Raw genomic sequence first — 14,984 nt, 5'->3', positions numbered from 1 at the left:
GTGGGAACTTCTCTCAGGATAAATTCCCCTGCTCCTTCACCCACACCAGATTTCCAGCTCTCTAGAATCCCCTCCCACTAAGGGATCTCCCTTTCCCCTCTGGGATTTCCCCTCTGGAATCCCCTTCCACACTCTTCGTGGAAGCCTTTCTATTATTCTCCTTTCCTTCTCTTTTATCTACCTAAATAAAATCACCTTTCTGCAACAATTCTTGGGTCCAATATTTACTTTTACAAGTATATGGCACACCGGCAGTGGTTCCATCACTTATTCCTTAAGAGATTGGAGGCCAAGAACCCACAGCATTCTCTCTGGGGAGCTGTGCCTCACCAGCACCCAAGAAAAAACCCGATTACACTTGCCATAGGAATATGATTACCTACCTAAAATGATACGAACCTCAGAAAGATGTTGCAGGAGCACAATTATTACAGGAGGAGGACTGGGAAAGATGATTTAAGTTAATTTAGAAATGAAAATGCTCTCACTGACAAGTGATACTCACCTCACTGCAGCATACTTAACAAAAATCTCAGTCAGTTTAATGTATTTTTATAACCTTAATGAACTGAAACCTAATTGTAACAATTCATTTCATCCAGATTATAAGGATAACTACGAAGAGATTAAGAATGTAAATATCTGGGAGACTGACATGGGTGGATCAAAAGGTCAGGAGTTTGAGATCAGTCTGGCTGACATCTCTACCAAAAATACAAAAATTAGCCAGGTGTGGTATTGTGCACCTGTAATGTCAGCTACTTAGCAGGAGATTTGCTTGAACCCAAAAGCAGAGGTTGCAGTGAGCCAAGATCATGCCACTGCACTCCAGCCTGGTGACAGAGCAAGTCTCCATCTTGGGGAAAATAAAAAAGAACATAAATATCATTGGCAAATTATTTTGACTATTTCTTAGGGGCTGTTTTTCTTTCTTTGAAGATGAGTTCAATTTTGGAAAATTGTGAAGTTTGGTAAATACAGCAGGTGATTAATTGGATTATATATATATAGCTTATTGTGCAACATGTTAGTGATAACTGGACTGACTTCCTGTGGAGTTGAAACCAGTTCTTTTGATGACACAGTTGGTGAAGCTCATCCACTGAAAGTTTTGTGTTCTGAGTTTTGCTTTCACGGTTCTTCATGGACAACTCTCTCAGTTTTTGTTGTTGTTTTGAGACTGAGTCTTGCTCTGTTGCCTGGACTGTAGTGCAGTGGTATGATCTCTGCTTACTGCGCCTCGGCCTCCCAGGTTCAAGTAATTCTTTTGCCTCACCTCCTGAGTAGCTGGGACTATGGATGTGTGCCACCACGCCCAGCTAATTTTGTTTTGTATTTTAAGTAGAGATGGGGATTCACCATGTTGGCCAGGGCAATCTCCAACTCCTGGGCTCAAGCGATCCACCTGCCTCAACCTCCCAAAGTGCTGGGAGCCACTGTACCCAGCCTCAGCTCTCAGTTTTGAAACTAATAACCTACATTAAAGATCTTGAGTTATTTGGTTCTCAGAATGACTTCCAGCTCTTTTAGCTTTTTCCTCATAGTTTTATAGCAATGCTAAGAGGCCAATATATGCTATACTTTTGCCTGAAAAGGTCTGAGAGACTTTATTGACTGGGGAATGGAGAGACTATGGAGAGGCCAGAAGAATGGGGGCGCAGAAGAGCTGTTTGGAACTTTATCAACACCTGGGGGAAATGAATACAAAATGAGTCCTTTCCTTTGTTGACCTTAGTGACATGAAAATAAATGGCCAAGCCTTCTTGAGGTCCACAGATCTTCATTTCACACTGAAAATGCGCTCAAAGATTTCATTGTGATGACTTCATAAAGTCTGGGGCTAATCAAATATTTCTTATTTTGTGATGTTGGCTCTAAACTTGTTTTCTCACAAAAATGATCCTAACATATAAAAGATTGCAGGTTTAAATTTTAGTAGTGTTTTGTTCCTGATGAATTAAAGAAAGGACTGAGAGGGAGTATTTCAGGATCAGATAAAATAAAGAGTAGGATGAATAGCAGGAAATCAAAGAGGCTAAACAAAGATTGGGAAAGACTTCAAAGTACAGACTAAGAACCTAAGGTTTCACCTGGGAGCATGATGGTGCTGAGGAAGAGTTTATGGAAAGAACATTCCTCTGGTAATTTAAGGGTTGTCCTAAATGACAGGGGAAAGACAAGAAGGTATGAAAATTAGTAGAGAAGTCTATTAGTAGAGAGGGAGGAACGAACCAGCAGAGCACAGAGGAAAGCTAGCTGAAGATTTTAAACTGAACAGGTAGTTCCACCATTTATTTTGACTTTTAGCATTCAGAAAACTGGGATTCTACTTTTCTTGAAAGAGCACATCATTATGCCAGTAAATAGCCTAGTGAGTCAAAGGCAGTCTTGGGAATTTAGAAATGCAGGATCTCAGGCCCCACATTTTAAGGGTCTCAGGTGGTTTCCATGCACATTAAGTTTAGGAATCACCAGGACTGCAGCTGGGAAGACAGATTATAATGTTAGAAGGACTGAGTCGAGTCCTACCTGTCATAGTCATTCTTCTAAAGGTGCCACTGTGGGCAAGTTACTTCATATCATTAAATCTCAATTCTCTTATTTACAACACAATGGAAGTATAATACCTACTTGAAGGGATTATTAGGATCAAAGGAGGCAGAACTTGCAAAGCTCTTAATATGGTGCTTGGCAAATAAAAAGTAGTCAATAAATGAAAACAGAGGTCTAGGAAAAATTTAAACTTATGTTGAGTTTTACCTTTTTAATTTTCAAAATAATTTTCCTAAAGAAGAGGGATGGAAGTAAGGAAAGGAAGGAAGTAGAAGAATGGGGAGGGAAAGAAATTAAGAACCGTCTGATAACCTAAAGGAATAGGCATATTAAAGACACTACCCAGATAGCTGGATTGTTCCTTTCTATTTGCGGAAATAATTGGCATTGTTCCCTTGGAGCTTTGCATAAAAACCGTATGAATCAATCTGCCACAGATTGACACCACCTAAATGAACTCATTTTGCTCTCATTTAGTCCCAGTGGTTCACTGCTAGTCAGCTAATCAATCTGACAAATGCAATGGTCCTCCTCTGGTATCACTAGCAGCAAAGGCACCAATGTGTCTCAGCATAGGAACCTGTTATATGGAACTAGTGACTGTTTTGGATCCTATTTTTTCTAGAAGACATTTAATACTAAAATTATTGCTTTAAGGTGAACAATTTAGGGAATAGAATTGTACCTTATTTAAGCCAGGTGTTGTTTTTGTTTTTGAGAGAGAGTCTTGCTCTGTCTCCTAGAGGCTGGAGTGCACTGGTGCGATCTTGGCTCACTGCAACCTTGGGCTTCCAGGTTCAAGCGATTCTCCTGCCTTACCCTCCTGGGTAGCCTGGATTACAGATGTGCACTACTATGCCCAGCTAATTTTTATATCTTCAGTAGAGATGGGGTTTCACCATGTTGGCTAGGCTGGTCTCGAACGCCTGAACTTTGGCGATCCACCTACCTTGGCCCCCTCAAAGGGCTAGGATTACAGGCATAAGCCACCACACCCAGCCTAAGCCAGATGTTTTTGAAGGAGTCTATCATTTGACAATAGTTACCTGTTTTGAATAGTCAAACGAATAATTTGGGATGATTCCCTATAATATTAGAAGTCAGGACTCTGTGATTGTTTTTCCCAATGCCAGTATAGGAGGTTATACCTGTGGATTTGAATGTAGATGATAATCTAATCTGACTGGCCTTGCCAGCAAAATATTATGATGAATTCCTTTCCTAATGCTGCTCCCTCTGTCTCTGAAAGCCCTTATTGCTTTTTGCAGAATTCTTACTTGTTCCTTAGATAGAGCTTAAGTGTCACCTTTGTGTAGACTTCTGCATTGCCTTAGGCATAGTTCATATGTTTACTCTTAATAGTGTCTGGTACCTACTTCTGTCTTTTACCATGTATCTCTCTGGATAGTGCTGGCTGCTGGCATGTCTGCCCCCTGCCCCTGCCCCTGCTTCCCTGGGGGTTGTGAGTTCCTCAAAAGCAGAAACTATGTCATTCATCTCTATTTCTAGCACTTAGCCTAGAGAACCAGTAGTGGACATCTAATAAGCAGTTGTTGACTAATTCAACAAGTGAATTAATGGCAGGGTAATGGCTTGGACAGTATTTTAATCTCCTAGAGCTACCATAACTAAGTGTCAACAACTGGGTGGCTTGCACAACAGAAATCTATTTTCTTATAGTTCTAGAGTCAGCAGGGCCATGCTGCCTCTGAATTCTCTAGGTGATAATACAGAAGAGACAGGGAAATACTGGGTAGAAGAGGGCGGTTCCTCAGCAAAGCCCTCCTCTCAGGCCTGGATACCCACCGCTCTGAAGGAGGACAGGCATGTTGGTTTTTGAGCCCAAAAAGTTGCCTTGTGGCCTGCCATGCCCCCTATTCTGCCCTCATATAAACCTCAAACCTCAGGCTGCGGAAACAGTAGATGAGGAGACAGGCAGACCAACAGCAGAACAGCGCAGCACAGAGAGAGAGAAGAGAAGGAATATCTGAACACCAAGAGGAGTTTGACGGGGGGGCAATTAGAGAGTTCAGTCACTGGACAGCCAAACTCCAGGGGAGGATCATGTTCCCACTGCATCCCCCTCCCAGCTCCCTTTTCATCCTGCTGAGAGCCACCTCCACCACTCAATAAAACCTCTGCATTCATCCTTCAAGTCATGTGTGACCCTGTTCTTCTGGTACACTGGACAAAAGCCCAAGTACCAAGGGGACACTGAGTTGGTTAACACTTAAGCCATCTACGGATGGCCTAAAAGAGCACCGTAACACTGGGGCTTTAGGAGTTGTAGGCACCCAACCCTAGATGCTGCCATAGGGCCAGAGCCTGAAAATGTTCACCCCAGTTCCTGCACCTGCCTGCTGTGTGCTCCCTGTCCCATAGGGGGTTTGAGCTTGCAGTGGCTGAACAGGGCACCATACCCCTATTGCATATCCTATAAAGGGGGCCATGGAAATCTCCCATCTCAAAGGCGAGAATCCATCCTTGTCTCTTTTTTTTTTTTCCAGATAGTCTCACTCTGTCACCCAGGCTGGAGTGCAGTGGCATGATCTTGGCTCACTGCAACCTCCACCTCCCAGATTCAAGCAATTCTCCTGCTGCCTCAGCATCCCTAGTAGCTGGGATTACAGGTACCCACCACCACTCCTGACCAATTTTTTGCATTTTTAGTAAAGTTGGGTTTTCACCATGTTGGCCAGGCTGGTCTCGAACTCCTGAACTCAGGTGATCCACCTGCCCCAGCCTCTCAAAGTGCTGGGGTTACCTTGTCTCTTTTAGCTTCTGGTAGTCTGAGGTGTTTTTTGGCTTATGGCAGCAACTCTTCAATCTCTACCTCAGTCCTCACATGGCTGTTTCCCTTCTCTGTGTCATTTTTTTTTTTTTTTGGACAGAGAGCCATATTTGATTAAGGACACCAGCCATATATGATTACAGACCTACTCTACTCCAGTATGATTATGTATTAACTAATTGCATCTACAGTGATGTCATTCCCAAATAAGGTCACAGTCTGAGATACTGAAGGTTAGGGCTTCATCTTTCTTGGGGTCATAATTCAACCCAAAACATATAGTAGGGATCTTAAAGGAAATCTTACAGCAGGCATGGTCTATGCCTTCCACTCTATCATGGTACAACTGAATCCTGATTTAGAATTAAGATGACAGGCAGCTTTAATAAATAGTAGCCAGAAATGAAACGTTAGGAAAAAGAGGTTAAAATACTATAGCAGGAAATTCATTAATCTCTCAAGTGGTATAAAAGTATTTCTCAACTAGACCTCTCCTCTAATGTTAAATGAATGAAAAATAATTAAACTGAAACCTTTATAAGTGTTAATGGAATGAAATACTATTTATTCTTTACACAGGTTTGACCCAGATATCAGATTCACAAATATTTATTGCTATTTTATGTTAACTAAAATCTCTTTGATAATTTACCAAACTGTTGGCAGCTCAAATTCTTAACTTTGGTACATAACAAGAGAAAAGCAGGCTGATTAATTCTTGAAGATAGCATGGGAATATATCAAAAGAATGGTGAAGCTGGATGCAGTGGTGCACACCTATAGACCCAGTACTTGGAAGGCTGAGGCAGGAGGATTGCTTGAGCCCAGGAGGTCAAGGCTACAAATGAGCTGTGGTCCTGCCACTGCTCTGTAGCCCGGATGTCAGAGCAAGACCTTGCCTCTAAATAAAAAATAAAAAGATAAAAGGATAATGTGATGTTGATAGCCTAAGATGTTAGCAGTGTAAGTGTCAGCATCAATGGCAGATGACACCCCATGTGACAGACATCAACTCCTTTGACACTGATCATTGATAGCCTAGTTCTAGGTAGGAGCAATAGAGGTCTTGCAGACCTTGGCAGTGTATCTGCCATGAGGGTCCCAATGAAATGGTAGAGTACCCTGGCATCCCTCAGGGGATATGTGACAGGGTGTGGTTCTCTGTTCAGTGCCTATGGGTTCAAACCCCTTATCAAAGGGGTAGTACACAGGCAGGTGCAGGAACGGGGTGAGTGCTTTTGGGCTCCAGCCCCATAGCAGCATCTAGTGGTGGGTTTCTGCGACTCCCACATGTGGACAAATGTTACAGTGTGTTCTTTTAGCCTTCCTGTCCATGGATAGCTTAAGGGTTAACCAAGTCACTGGACCCTCTGCCTTTTTGCAAAAGCAGGGGGCCAGCATGACAGCTTTCTGTATCCTGAGCTCTTGTCCAGCATCCTGGACGAATTGGGAAACACACGGACTTGAAACATGAATGTAGGGGTTGTACTGAGTGGTGGAGGTGGCTCTCAGCAGGATGAATGCGGAGCTGGACAGAGGGTATAGTGGGAAGATGATCTTCCCTCGGAGTTTGGCTGTCCAGTGGCCGATTCCTTGACTGTCCCCAGGAGAACTCCTGACATTCCTTCTCTTCTCTTTCTCTGCTGTGCTGTTCTGCCATTTGTCTCCTCATCTGCTGCTTCTGGACCCTGGGGTTTGGGGTTTGTATTGGTACAGGATAGGGTACATGGCAGGCCAAAAGCAACTTTTTGGGCACAAAAATAGGAATGCCTCTTCTCACTTAGAGCCATGGGTAACCAGGCTTGAGGGTGGGGCCTTTGCTGAGGTACTGCCCTCTTCTGTAAAATAACACCATAATAAACCAGACCACAGGGGAAGAAATGGCAGACACCAATGGGTAGCAAAGAAACCTTCACATAACACAAATAGGAAAGCAAAGAGAAATGTGAAGAAAAGAAGATAGAATGAGAAAAGGGAAGAGAGGTTTCTGGGGAAATCAGGGAGGCCTAATGACAATCAGGGATCATCTCAACAACAGGGTGCAAATGTTAATAGAAGTGGCCTTGAGAAGGGTGAGGTTGGGAAGATGTTAGAAGACCTTCTGGCTAAGAAGCCTGTTAGAAGGTGATAATGGGTAAACAGCCATTTTTTCTAGATAATGGGAAGAATATAGGGAATATCTAGCATGGCTTTGACAGGGGTTAGGGGTCTGAAGAGCTGGGTGTGGAGAAGGGGATGGCTAGGGAAGGCTGCAAGGATGTGGCAGGAGGGCCGTGGATGTACTGACCCAAATGTCCATGTTGGCCAGAAGCAAGGCCATGTGTACCACTGTGTAGGTGTAGCCCTGCACTAAATAGCAAGCTGAGCCGGGATGTGGGGTCTGGAATCCGATGTGGATGCCTCATACCAAGCTGTTGGCTCTCTCTCAAGATGGCATTCCCTTGGAAGAAGCAGGGGGACTTTTTAAAATCTGCAAAGCACCATGTGGGCTAGTATAGCCTTGGCCAATAGCATTTTTTTTTTTCTGGTCACTTTTTGGCCCCTTAGGCACTGATACTGCTTCCATCTTCCCCTCCCATATTTGAAAACAGCTCTCTTTTACCCTCACCCATTCTGTAAAGCCTGTGCTTATTTTTTTCCTCTTTTTTTTTTTTTTTTTTTAAAGAGATGTGTTCTCACTCTGTCACTCAGGCTGGAGTGCAGTGGTGCAATCATGGCTCACTGCAGCCTCACCCTCCTGTGCTCAAGCAGTCCTCCTCTCTCTGCCTTCTAAGGAGCTGGATCTAAGTGTGCCCCATACCTAGCTAATTTTTATTTTTATTTCAGATAGGGTCTCATTATATTGCCCAGGCTGGTCTCAAATTCCTGGGCTCAAGTGGTCTTCCTGCCTTGGCCTCTCAAAGTTCTGGGATTATAGGCATGAGCCACTGCACCCAACAGCTCTGATGGGGGTATTTGACATAAACTTCAGAACGCTTTTGTGCTGTATCTCCATCTCAAGCTTTCCCATCAGTTACTACAAAATACTTTTCCTGTCTTAATATCCAGGCCTTGTCTTCTTTGATTAGAATCTTCTCAGTGTAAACTTGCATGTTTCAGGGATTAGATACTCTCCATTATGAGGAAGCTCGGCATAACATGCACCAACAGTTAACTTACAGGCTTCATTGAGAAGGAATGGTGTTTGAAGTTGTTCTCTTTCATTTCTTAGGCTAAAACTTTGTTTTGAGTCTTGGACCCATTTGAGTACTTGTAAAACTATGAACCATCCCTTCACAAAAGTACATGTAATTACACATACACTTTCAGTAGTTTCAGATTCTGGAAAACTCTTTAATAGCACTGCCTAAGAAGGTAAGTCCTAGTTCTAGATACCATTCAAGGTAGTTGTAGACTTTGGTATGTTGTATATTAATTTTCCTTTTGTAGGACTCATAGTTTCAAATATAAACAAAAACCTGATGTTACCAAATGTCTATGGCACCTAGAGACATTTGTACTTACTGCCACTATTCTGAGAATACTCTATGATTTCTCTCTAATCTGTCTCCTGGTCACCAACTGTATTCCCTGAATTCATTATCTTAACTGGTTTATTATAAATGGGCTCCTTACTCTGTATCCTCATTCTTACCCTCTTTCATCCCATGTTCCACTCTAGCTTCCAGAGTGATCTTTGTAAAATAAAATTCATGTTATTCCTTGCTTAAAAACTGTTCAAAGGCTCCCTGTTGTTTACAGTATGTGGTTATATGTTTGTGACCACTAATCCTTCATAAATCAGTGTGTAAAACTGATCTGTGTGTGAAATCTGTTGTTGCTCCAACTGAGACTACTTGAGCTCTATCAGAGAGAAAGTGGGCTGAAATGGTCTTGGAATTCAGTGTAGACTGGGGTAGAACTTGATGTGATAAGAATATCAAGCCAGGACAAAAAAATGGTCATGTGTTTCCTAGAACTGCAATACCATTGTCTCGGTAGTATAAGCAGCAAATGAGCAGCAAAGAATTCTAATAAAAGAGCAACACAGTGCTGATAGATGACAACATTTAAGTGCAAGAATTTACATGGGAGGTGATTGGTGGGAGCGTGGTGAGGGGATGGGGAAGTGAGACAGTGATGAAAGAGAGCCACTAAAGGGTACATTGATGAGGGGTTACTGATGTGGGCAGGTGGACTCTTATCTGCTGGGGCATCCAAAAAGAGGTGAAGAGTAAAACCCTAAAAATTGTGTCTCTGCAGGATGAGGAAACAGAAGTATTTTCTCACCAACACTGTCCTTTATTGTTTTTTCAGTGGTATCTCTAGGCACTCCTAGGCATTTTGGCTGGGCATGGTGGCTCATGCCTGTAATCCCAGCACTTTGGGAGTCTGGGGTGGGCAGATTATCCGAGGTCAGTAGTTCGAGATCAGCCTGACCAATATGGTAAAACCCCATCTCTACTAAAAATGCAAAAATTAGCAGGACATGGTGGCGGGCACCTATAGTCCCAGCTACTCAGGAGGCTGAGACAGGAGAATTGCTTGAACCCAGGAGGTGGAGGTTGCAGTGAGCCAAGATCATGCCACTGCATTTCCAGCCTGAGTGACAGAGACTTTGTCTCAATTCAAAAAAAAACTTCGACAAAACCAAGAGTTGGTTTAAAAAATTAAATTATTGAATTGTTGTATTGATACATTGTCCATAAAGATATTTATGGGGTACAATTTTATGCATCAATACATATGTTATATAATAAACAAATCAGGATATTTAGCAAATCTGTCACCTCATACATTTATCATTTCTTTATGATAAGAACATTCAAAAGCCTGTTTTTCACTGTTTTGTAATATACTATGTCTTACTGTTAACTATCATCACCTTACTGTGCAATAGAATGATAGGACTTATTCCTCCTATGTAAGTGTAATTTTATACCCATTGATCAAACTGTCCCCATCCTCCCAAAATTAGCTTTTTGAAAACAAAAAACTGACAAACTCTTACCTAGACTAAGAAAAAAAATACAAATAAACTCAGAAGTGAAAAAGGAGACATTATAAAACCCATATCACAGAAGTACAAGGATCATATTACTATGAACAATCATATGCCAACAAATTGGACAATCTAGAAGGAATGGATAAGTTTCTAGACACACATAACCTACCAATACTGAATCAAGAAGAAATAGAAAATCTTCAAAGACCAATGACAAGTAAGGAAATAGAATCAATAATAAAAATATCTTATAATGGAGAAGCCCAGAACCTGATGGCTTCATTGCTGAATCCTACCAAACCTTTAAAGAAGAACTGATACCAATCCTTCTTAAACTCCTGCAGAAAACTGAAGAGAAAGAAACACTTCCAGACATTTTATGTGAAGCTAGCATTATCTTGATATCAACGCAAGCAAAAACATTATTTAAAAAAAGAAAGTTACAGGCTAGTAACCTTAATGAACGTAGACACAAAAATCCTCCACAAAATACTAGCAAACCAAATTCAACACCACATTAAAATATGGTTCAACACACACAAGTCTGTAAGTGTGATACATCATGTTAACAGAATGAAGGACAAAAACGATATGGTCATTTCATTAGAGGCAGAAAAAACATTTGATAAAACTCAACGTCTTCCATGTTAAAAACCCCCAACATATCAGGTATAGAAATAATATACCTCAAACAATAAAGGCCATATATGACAAGCCCAAAACTATGATCAATGGTAAAAAAAAATTGAAGCCCTCTTCTCTTAAGTTTTGGAACAAGACGAGTATGCTTACTCTTCCCACTTCTATTAAACATAGTGTTGCCAGAGCAATTAAACAAGAGAAAGAAATAAAAGGCATCCAAATAAGGAAGGAAATAGGTGAAAGCTTTTCTTCTAAGATCAGCAGCAAGACAAAGATGCTCACTCTCATCACTTCTCTATATAATATAGTAATAGAGATTTTTGCCAGAGCAATTAGGCAAGAGAAATAAGTAAAAGGCATACACATAGGAAAGGAAGTTGCAAAATCGTTGAAGACATGATCATATATATAGATAATCCAAAGAACTCTACCAAAACACTGTTATTATAGAACTAGTAACAAAAATCAAAGGTTTAGGATACAAAAATCAACATAAAAATATCAGTAACATTCCTATGAACTAACAAACTACCCAAAAAATAAATCAAAACAACAGTCCCCACCCCTGCCTCTTTTTTGAGATGGAATCTCACTGTCACCCAGACTAGGGTGCAGTGGTATGATCTCATGTCACTGCAACCTCCGCCTCCCAGGTTTAAGTGGTTCTCCTTCCTCAACCTCCCAAGTAGCTGATACTACAGGCATGCACCATCATGCCCAGCTAATTTTTGTATTTTTAGTAGAGACAGGGTTTTGCCATGTTGGCCAGGTTGGTCTTAAACTCCTGACCTCAGGTGATCCACCCGCTTCAGCGTCCCAAAGTGCTGAAATTACAGGCATGAGCCACTATGCACAGCCACGCAATCCCAATTATAACAGCTACAAAATAGAAGATGTGTATACTGAAAGCTAAAAAGTGTTGATACAAGAAACTGAAGGCACAAAAAATGGAAAGATATTCTATGTTCATAAATTGAAAGACTATATAAATGCAACACAATCTTTCAAAATTCTCATGTCATTTTTCACAGAAACAGAAAAACAAATCTTACAATTCATATGGAACCATAACAATCATGAATATCCAAGGCAATCATAAACAAAAAGAAAAAGTCTGGAGGCATCATACTACCTGACTTCAAACTATATTACAAAGCTATAGTAATTAAAATAGCATGGTGCTGGCATTAAAAACAGAAACACCAACCAATGGACCACAATAGAGCTCCTAGAAATGAACCTATGCCTTTATACTCTGTTGATGTTTGACAGAGATGTGAAGAACACACAATGGGGAAAGGAGAGTCTCTTCCATAGAGTGCCAAAAAAACTAGACAATCATAAAAACTAGACAGAAGAATAAAATCAGATCTTATCTCACCTCGTAATAAAAAAAATCAACTCAGAATGGTTCAGGGACTTAAATGTTAAGACCTACAACTATAAAAATACTAAGAGAAAACATAGGAGGAAAACTTCATGACATTTGGATGGGCAATTTTTTTTTTTATTTGACCCCAAAACCTCAGGGAACAAAAGCAAAAAAAAAAAAAGAAAACAAATGGGATTTTAATCAAAGTAACAGCTTTTGTACAGCCATGAAATCAACAGAGTGAAGAGATATTCTGCAGACTGGGAGAAAATATTTGTAAGCAATACAACCAGTAAGGGATTAATATGAAAAAATATAAGGAATTCAAACTCAATAGCAAAAAAACAAATAGCCCGATTTAAAAATGGGCAAAGGAACTGAATAGACATTTCTCAAATGAAGACATACAAATAGCCAACCAGTACATGAAAAAAATGCTCAACATCACTAATCATTAGGGAAATCCAAATTAAAGCCACAGTGAAATTTCAAACATTTCAGAAGAGTGTGGCAGCTGTTTTTTCATGAAAAATATGAATAACAAATGTTGGTTACAATGTGGAGCAAAGGAAACCCTTGCACACTGTTGATAGGAACGTAAGTTAGTATAGCCATTACGGAAAATAATGTGGAAGGTCCTGAAAACACCAAAAATATAACTACTATATGATTCAGCAATCCCACTTCTGGGTAAATATTCTAAGAGCTTGAAGTCACTATGTGGCAAAGGTATTTGCACTCTCCTGTTCATTGCAGTGTTACTTACAATAGCCAAGTGATAGAGTCAATCTAAGTGTCCATCAACAGATGAATGAAGAAAATGTAGTATATTTACCCAATGGAATACTATTCAGCTTTAAGAAAGAAGGAAATACTGCTATTTTCAATGATGTGGATGAACTTGGACAAAATTAATTGAAATAAACCAGGAAGAGGAAGACAAAAACCACATTCTCCCTTACATGTGAAATATCTAAAACAATGGAACTCTTAGAAGCAGAGAGTAGAATGGTGGTTTCCAGAGTCTGAAGGGTGAGGTAAATAGAGAGATGTTGGTAAAAGGGTAGAAAGCTGCAGTTAGATGGGAAGCAATAAATGATAATTATTTAAAATGGCTATGTTAATTAGTTTGATTCAACCATTCCATACTGTATGTGTGTGGGTTCATATGTGTGTGTATATACATCATAACATCACTGTGACAGCTTATAATCAGCTGTCAGAAAAGAAAATTTAAAAATAAATGCAAGCAAGTTTTCTTTATTGTAGTATGAAATTTGGATTTTATTCTAAAAGCATAGGAGAACCATTGAACAATCTTAAACAGAGGAATCAGCAGATATAATTTACCTACTAAATAGATCACTCTGGGACACTTTCTTTTAGATACTAAAGAAAGCATTGCTCATAGTTACTGAACCATATGCCACAGACTTGCAAAAGTAAGTCCATATTCATTGAAATCTTCACAGATAAATTTTTAAAGGTGATGAGTAAAAATAATTATCCTGCCACCTTCATATTTTCCCATATGTAAATTTCTATTGCAAATTTTTATAATCTTCAACAAGTAATATTTTAGTTAAATATAGATGTATTTTAAGTTTTTGGCAAAAAAATGGCAGTTCACAAGGTAAAAGATAAACAATTTCCTAATGATAAACTTGTTGTAACTTTAAAAACAGGCAAGGCCAATACACTTTGAGAGAGAACAGTTTTCCAAGCAGAAGTGGAATATTCTAGAGTGCAAAAGGAATGAAGCAAACAGCATGACATCATTCTCAGAAGAGCAAATAACCATAGATAGCCGGAGTGCAATTTTGTGTGGAAATTCAAAAATTGTAACAAAAAGTAAAATGGGATTTTTTGCTGTTCTAGAAACTTTAGATTGTATCGTACAAAACTAGAGGTTCATAGACAACATATCATCAGTGACAGAACATTGGCTGTCATTTTGTAATTACTCAAATATATGAGATTTATTGTGATGATGATTACTATTACAACTTTTAAATAACTGCAACAACAAAAACAAAACAGAAAAAACAAACAACAAAAAAACAGGCAGGGCTGTTTTTACTGTATGTCATCGCCATGGCTTCAGCAGGCTCCACCAGATGAGGAAATAAACAGAAGGATGATGGCCTGACTCAATCTTCCCTTCCTCAGAAAGAAGAACCTCCATACTGTTCCTGAAGCCAGACAGACCCTTCTGATTCTTCATGTCTAATGTTATCTGTATAACATTCCACACTGTGATCATCTAAGTGGATGCCTTTCTTGACTTCTACTCATTATCATTTAGCTGGGCTCAGACATTGCTACTACAACAATGCCTGGATCATATGGCATTACTAAGATTTTTAGAATCAAAATCATTCTTCTAGGAAAGCTGAATATAATAAACTTCAAATATATTTGCTCTACATTTATATAAAAATGTTTACCTAATTTCAGGTATCTGTGTTGGTGGCATGCTGAAAGCAGCAGCATGAAGAGGATGAGGAATCAGCTCTGCTGGGTGTGTGATATTGGTCATGTTTAACTTCTCTGACTCATTTTGACATTTTATACTGTGGGGATAGTAATACCTGCCATACAGAGATGTTGGGAAGTTTAGAGAGTGCATTCACAGTGCTTGG

The sequence above is a fragment of the Sapajus apella genome, unplaced genomic scaffold (genome assembly GCF_009761245.1).
Source record: "Sapajus apella isolate SASKATOON/1434 unplaced genomic scaffold, GSC_monkey_1.0 scaffold81, whole genome shotgun sequence".
Classification (NCBI taxonomy): domain Eukaryota; kingdom Metazoa; phylum Chordata; class Mammalia; order Primates; family Cebidae; genus Sapajus; species Sapajus apella.
The sequence above is the reverse complement of the archived record's forward strand: the minus strand, read 5'-3'. Positions refer to the sequence as shown.